This window comes from Oncorhynchus clarkii, chromosome 20 (assembly GCF_045791955.1).
Source record: "Oncorhynchus clarkii lewisi isolate Uvic-CL-2024 chromosome 20, UVic_Ocla_1.0, whole genome shotgun sequence".
NCBI classification, from domain to species: Eukaryota; Metazoa; Chordata; class Actinopteri; order Salmoniformes; family Salmonidae; genus Oncorhynchus; species Oncorhynchus clarkii.
Window position 1 is genome coordinate 56297995 of NC_092166.1, and position 7675 is coordinate 56305669.

The following is a 7675-nucleotide window of genomic DNA, read 5'->3' on the forward strand; positions in this document are numbered from 1 at the left end:
CATTTCAGGCACACAAAAAATCAAAATACAAACACTGAAACAAAGTTTCCCCAAAATAGAGGACATCCAAATATTGCCTATTTAAAACTGAGCACTTCAAAAACACCAGAAAGCACTACATACATGTGGAAGCTATGCTCATGGGAATGTGAATACTTTGCAGAAAATAATTGCAATGCACAGTGGGGAGAACAAGTATTTGATACACTGCCAATTTTGCAGGTTTTCCTACATTACATGTCTGTAATTTTTATCATAGGTACACTTCAACTGTGAGAGACGGAATCTAAAACAAATATCCAGAAAATCACATTGTATGATTCTGCATGCAATACAATGCACATTAATTACTTAAAAATCATACAATGTGATTGTCTGATCTGTTTCACCTGTCTTGTGATTGTCTCCACCCCCTCCACGTGTCACTTATAATCCCTGGTGTATATTTCCCTGTGTTTCCTGTCTCTCTGTGCCAGTTCGTCTTATATGTTTTTCAAGTCAACCAGCGGTTTTCCCCATACTCCTGCTTCAATTCTCTTTTGCTAGTCCTCCTGGTTTTTGACCCTTGCCTGTTTTCTGGACTCTGTACCCGCCTGCCTGACCTTTCTGCCTGCGCCGACCTGGAGCCTGCGTGCCACTCTGTACCTCCTGGACTCTGAACTGGTTTTGGCCTTTTACCTGTCTATGACCATTCTATTACCAACCCCTTTTTGGATTGTTTAATAAATATCAAGACCATCTGCCTCCCGTGTCTGCATCTGGGTCTCGCCTTGTGCCCTTATAAAGGGCCATTCCATCCTTTTGGCATAATGTCTGTGCTCACTTGGGTGTGGTTACTGACTGGGTAAAACTTAATATAAAAAACAATTATCTCATTAAGAAGGCTAAAATCACATTTAATCTTCTCACAAGTAGTTTCAGATGTAATCATATATGTTTGACAACATTTGAAGTTAGAATGTTTCCGTTGTAACGTCTTTAATGATATCACAAAAAATGAATTATCTGACATGATTGTTCTTTAAGTCCCTCCCGACCATTTCCCACATTCTTTGTGTTAAAAATATTGTTTCATGATCCACTTTTGAATGTTGGAGTTTTGGTGGGAAGAATCACTTTGTCCCCCAGTCTGCATGGCAAGGGAGAGAAAGTTCCTGCTAGGTATTTACGACCGTCATAAAACTGGCCAAGTCCCAGAGGAGAGGGGAGTCAATAAATAAAATAAGATAAAATGCACTACCCATTTAAAGGTACCTAAAGTGCAGAGTATAAAAACCTGGAGACATTTGTAAATCTGTTTTTTTAGAGGGGTGCAGATAGAAACTTCCGGCTCTGAAATGACAATCTGGATTGAGCAATTAGGTTCTATCGGACACTTCTGAATTAGACATGTTTAGTAGGTATTTGAATACATAAATGATAGAATAGCACTATTTTATTTATTTTATTAAGAAATGTATTGTGATCAGACAAATTACTATTATCACTGAACAACGATTTGAGAACATAATTTACTTCAAAAGGTCCCGCACAATTATACTATTTCCCAAGTAAAAATAGCCTTTGAATGAACACCATTTTCTCTCATCTCTAACTATCAGGAAGCCTGACGCTTCAAACACACCGAGTGCGCCAATTGCGTCAATGTTGCATAGCATGTTACACAGCTACGCAACAGTACAGAATGCAGGTATATACACACTTGTTGCAGTTGTGTCCTTTTGACAAAACTGCTGACAGCTACAGGGATGTAAACACAAAAAAATGCAGCTTGGAGACAAGTCTCCACAATAGTTGGATTGCCAACTATTGAGCTTGTGCTAGATGTGGCTAGCTAACCTAGCTAGCTAACATGACTCGCTAGCTTGCTAACCTAGCCAATGAGGTGTGTGTGTGTGTGTGTGTGTGTGTGTGTGTGTGTGTGTGTGTGTGTGTGTGTGTGTGTGTGTGTGTGTGTGTGTGTGCGCGTAAGATAAATAGTAATATAAATTATGCTAGTTACTACTCCTGATAACTTGGCCAAATAATCATATTTGAAAGAGTGTGAGTGTGTATGTGAGAGAGTTTGAGTGTGTATGTCAGATAAATAGTAATAGAAATTATGATAATTTGGTCAGATAACCGTGTGTGTGTGTGTACAGTAGGTGACATGTCCTTGATAGCTATCTAATACCTATAGTTGTGCTAGGTATTGGTTCGGCTTATCATGTTCATGTCTACGTAGAAGAAGATAGTAGGAGGAATTGGAGAGGACTCAGGGACAGGTATCAGAGAGAGAGAAGGGCAGAGAAAGATAAGAGGTCTGGGTCAGCAGCTTCAGGCCAGCAGCCTTGACGCTTCTGCCACATGGTTTCTTTTCTGGATCCATTTATTGTGCTTAGGGCAACGAGTGGCAATTTTGCAGCCAGATCCTCTACTAAGTCAACCACAAGTGTGGGCGCCACCGGTGCATCAAGACCCTCTACATCATTTACAAGTGCGACCCCCACCTCCACCGGTGCAGCGAGACCCTCTATGTCATGTACTAGTGCAACCACAACCGGTGCAGCGAGACCCTCTACAACACATATGTCAGAGTCAAGGCCCGCGGGCCACATCCGGCCCGCAAGAAGGTTTTTTACGGCCCCTGGGATGATCTTGATTTATTATTAGAACCGGCCCGCAGCAAGCCGGCAGCCCGCAGATCTTTTACACGCACCAATACTACATTTCCCACAATGCAAAGGTGACGCACCGAGCAGTAGGCTGCTTCATTTCAATATTTATTGGCACAGCAGTCGTCAGCATCACAGTAAAATTAACTTTCAGATACCCATCAAAAATGGCAAAACGGAAGGTGGATACTGAGAACCGGGGGTTTCAAACAAGGTGGGAGTCGGAGTATATGTTCACGAAGGTAGCTGGAAAACCTGTGTGTCTTCTGTGTGGAGAAAGTGTGGCGGTACTGAAAGAGTATAATCTGAGACGACATTATGAAACGAAACACGCGGACAAAAACAAGAATATGGACATGGAACAAAGGCTACAAAAGGCAGAGGAATTAAAACGAGGCCTCAAATCTCGACAGGCTCTGTTCAAAAAAGCCAAATCACAAGGCCAGGCTGCTGTCAAGGCCAGTTTTATTTTGGCAGAAGAGATCGCTAAATCAGCCCGGCCATTTACGGAGGGGGATTTCATCAAAAACTGCATGATTAAAGTTTGTGACGAAGTTTGCCCAGAAAAAAGGCAACTCTTTTTAAATGTGAGTCTGAGCAGAAACACCATTGCCGAGAGAGTAGACCAGTTGTCCATCAATCTAAAAGAGCAGCTTGTGAAAAAGGGAAAAGATTTTATTGCATATTCCTTGGCTGTGGATGAGAGCACCGACATTTCTGACATTGCCCAGTTGTCAATTTTCATCCGCGGAGTGGACTCCAACCTAAGCGTGACAGAGGAGTTTTTGGCTTTACGTCCTATGCATGGCACAACTACGGGGCATGATTTGTATGAAGAGGTGTCAAGATGTGTAAATGAGATGGAGCTGCCTTGGGAAAAACTCGTGGGTTTGACAACCGACGGAGCACCTGCGATGTGTGGACACAGGAGCGGACTGGTGGCGAAGATACGGGAAAAGATGCAAGAGGAAAACGCGACAGGTGAGCTGACAGCTTATCATTGTATCATACACCAGGAAGCGTTGTGCGGTAAAGCCTTGAAAATGGAGCATGTAATGAGCATCATCACGCGCACAGTTAACTTTATCAGAGCCAAAGGTTTGAATCACCGCCAGTTCAAGGCATTTCTGACGGAGTTAGAAACGGAGCATGGTGATTTGCCTTATCACACAGAGGTGCGATGGCTAAGCCAGGGAAAGGTGCTTCAAAGATGTTTCGAGCTTCGTGAGGAGATTTGTCTGTTCTTGGACAGCAAAGGGAAAGACACAACACAACTCCGAGACGAAATGTTTCTGTGTGAAATGGCTTTTCTGTGTGACATTACGAGTCATCTGAATGCAATAAACTTGCAGCTGCAGGGTCGGGATCGTGTCATCTCTGATATGTACAGTACAGTGAAGGCATTTAAAACCAAACTGACTCTGTGGGAGACGCAGATGCGGAAAGAAAATTTGAGCCACTTTCCCAGCTGCCAGACCATGAAAGAGAAGCTCTCTACCAGTGCGTTCCCGAGCACACAGTTGGCTGATAAAATAGGTATGCTTGCCGCTGACTTTCGACGCCGATTTGCTGACTTTGAAGCACAAAAAAGCAGGTTGGAACTGCTCGGTAACCCATTTGCTGTTGACGTGGAAAGCTCACCACCAAACCTCCAAATGGAGTTGATTGACCTCCAATGCAATGATGCACTGAGGGCAAAATATGCGGCAGTGGGTGCTGCGGAGTTCGCCCGTTTCCTCCCCGGCACAATGCCCCAGCTGCGCATCCAGGCTGCTCAAACGTTGTCTATGTTTGGCAGCACATACCTGTGTGAACAACTGTTTTCTTTGATGAACCTGAACAAAACATCACACAGAAGTCGACTTACTGCTGAACACCTCCACTCAATTCTGAGGATTTCTTCAGCTCAGAGCCTTACCCCGAACATTGATGAACTTGTGGAAAAGATGGGACACCACCAAGTATCACCCTCAACCTCAAACAAGTGAACATTACTGTGCAATCACATATTTAGAGTTTTTACTCAGTTCAAGTTTAAAAGTTAAAATTTAATATTTGTTTTCACTGCATGTTACTTCTCCTTAAACAAAGTGTTGTTTTTGATTAATAGATTTTTGCACTTTATTTTTTTGTATTTCAATCCAATTATATTTTAAAAATATTTCAGTTGAGTGGATGATAGAAAATTGCTATTATTGTTTTTTCTTTGAAGTAAATTTAGCCCACTTTTGCTAAAATAGAAAATATAGTCTACTGATGGTGCCTTGAATACCGGTTTCTTTCATTTAATGTTCATGTTATGGGGATATTTATATAAAGGAAATTTGTCTTTTGTGTCTGTTGAAAATTAAAGATTACTGACAGAGCCATAAGAAAATATTGCTTTATTTATCTGATCATATTGTAATATATTTGTTAGGTTTTCAGTAGGTTCAATTAGGTTCACTAGACTATATGCGTCATTTAAAAAATTTTCAATGAACATTCGAACAGTCCGGCCCTCGTCTTGTAGCTGATTTTTTTATTTGGCCCTCCGTCCATTTGACTTTGACACCCCTGCTCTACAACATCTACATGATCCACAAGTATCACCTTCACCGGTGCAGCCATGGAAGATGATGAAATGGAGGAAGCACCTCTGGATCTAGGACCACCTGAGATTGTTATGAACCTCACGGAAGTGACCACTGAGGACCTTGTTGAACAGGATGTGGCTGTGGAAACAAACGAGGAGAGAAAGAGGGGGAGAAAATGAAGAGGAACAACGACACACCAGGCATCATTGGAGGTACAAGCCCCCAGATCCACTCAACTCATTTCAGCAGAGGCTCTTCTAAGCTGTCGAGATGGATGTAGCCCAACCTGATGATCACAGGAAGGAGGATGAAGAGACCCTCTTTGCCATGAGCCTAGTGCCAACCCTGAAGAGGCTGCCTCAGCAAAGAAAAGCAACAGTCAAGGTTAAAATGTATCAGGTAGTGTCATAAGTATTGCGACAGTGAAGTAAAGTAGTTCATTTTACAGTATACTCATGTAGGCTAATTGGTATTTCAGTTCAAATGATTAATATGTGGCAAATGTATAGCTGTTGTGTCTGGGATAGAAAATATCCTAAAGCAACAGTTTGCTGTCTAAATATTTGCCTGTCATATTCATCTTTTGATCTGAAATACAAATTCCATGAGTAAACAGCAACAATTACTAACTTTACCACACTGTTCCAATATTTATGCCACTAACGACACTATACAAGCAGTATTTAGTTAACGTAAATCTCACCTTTTATGGTGTTATATTATGTAATATTTGTATGTGTTGTTTTTCTCTTCCCTTCCAGAGATGGAGTCAATTTAACAGACAAGCTCACAGGAAGGACAAGGAAGAGGAACACCGGAGAATTCACAGATGCTCTTGTTGGTTTCTTACAAGACTAAATGTGAATATATTGATTTCATTTTAAACCACTTGAAAACCAGGGTGTTGAAACTTTTTGTGAAGTTATCTTCCATCGACTGGTCCATGACGTCCAGGGGCCAGTTGTTTCCTTAGCTGTGTTATGGCTGCACATTCTTTTATTTTTTACAGAGACACACACACACACCTCTCCTTTACTCCTCTCTGTACCTCAGATCTCCAGTGCCCTTTATGGCCATGTCTGAAGTTTTCCTACTGTGTCTAAGCTGTATGAGTAGTCCCTGTATCTGTCTGAGGTTGTGCGGAAAATAAATGCTCTTGTTGTTCTCTTACAGATTACAGGCAACACGTTAATTGTGGTATTTTTACACGCACATACACAAACACACTTCTTTCAATAATTGTTTTATTTTTTTGTACAATTTTTTACAACACACATACCTTTCATGTTCTTTCCTGTACTTGAATACTTAATAAATTCTAATGTTTTCATAGTCAGTTGTTTCATGTCTTTATTAATATCTCATTTAGACCTAATCTTCTTATTTCTTCCCTACACCTTTGCATACCTAAGACAAGATGGAGGTAAAAACATATTCTCTTCCTAATTCGTTTTTTTCCCCACCTGCGTTTTGTCAGACCAGTAAAATTGGTGGTAAACTGTACTATTTGCAGAACCCTAGGTTACCCTTTCCCTTTGTTATCATACTAACTGTATGTTGTATAACCTTAATTAGTGTTCCTGCTCACCTGATGTACCATGCCAGGTGTGTATAATACTGATGTTAATTGGAGAAGGAAGGGGTTAAGGTGTGGTCTTTAACGCCCAAATTTCAAGTAAATATAACTTCCAAATGAAGAGAGACAATGAGACATAAAATAATCTGGGGATTTTTTTTTATTTTGTGGACAAAATATCCTTAAAATAACAAAATAATCTTAAAATAACCTTTGTGTTAATGGGCTCTTAAAATAATTTCACTCCACAGCATGCTGCCATGGGACTTCACCTGCTGGTGATGAGAAGTAGGTGGACAGATTCTCCCACACCTGGAGTGCCTGTCTGGGGACATTGTTGGCACCTGGCCTCGTGACATCCGGTAGGTGACCATTTGGTGTACCCATCTCCATCCAGAGCGGCTCCTGGAATGACCTCCGTAGGTACAGTAGTTGTGGAGAACACGTGGCCTTCATGCAGGCATCGACATTTGAGTGGCTGAGACCAAGCACTCTCTGATACATTCTCCTCCGGGATGCCAGAATCCCAAAGGTGCATTCAACAACTAACAGTCGTTTGTTAACCTCTAGCGTCGAGCCATCCCGTATCCGGGAGCGTAATCATAGCCTCAAGCTCATTACCATAACGCAACGTTTCCTATTCATGAAAATCGCAAATGAAATGAAATAAATATATTGAAACACAAGCTTAGCCTTTTGTTAACAACACTGTCATCTCAGATTTTCAAAATATGCTTTAACCAAAGCTACACAAGCATTTGTGTAAGAGTATTGATAGCCTAGCATAGCATTAAGCCTAGCATTCAGCAGGCAACATTTTCACAAAAACAAGAAAAGCATTCAAATAAAATCATTCACCTTTGAAGAAC

General features: G+C 41.3%; 1 pseudogene; it reads left to right on the forward strand.

The window, feature by feature from the left end:
* The first annotated feature begins 1684 nt into the window (after positions 1-1684).
* On the forward strand, positions 1685-5641 carry LOC139377120 (uncharacterized; annotated as a pseudogene).
* The last annotated feature ends 2034 nt before the right edge of the window (positions 5642-7675 follow it).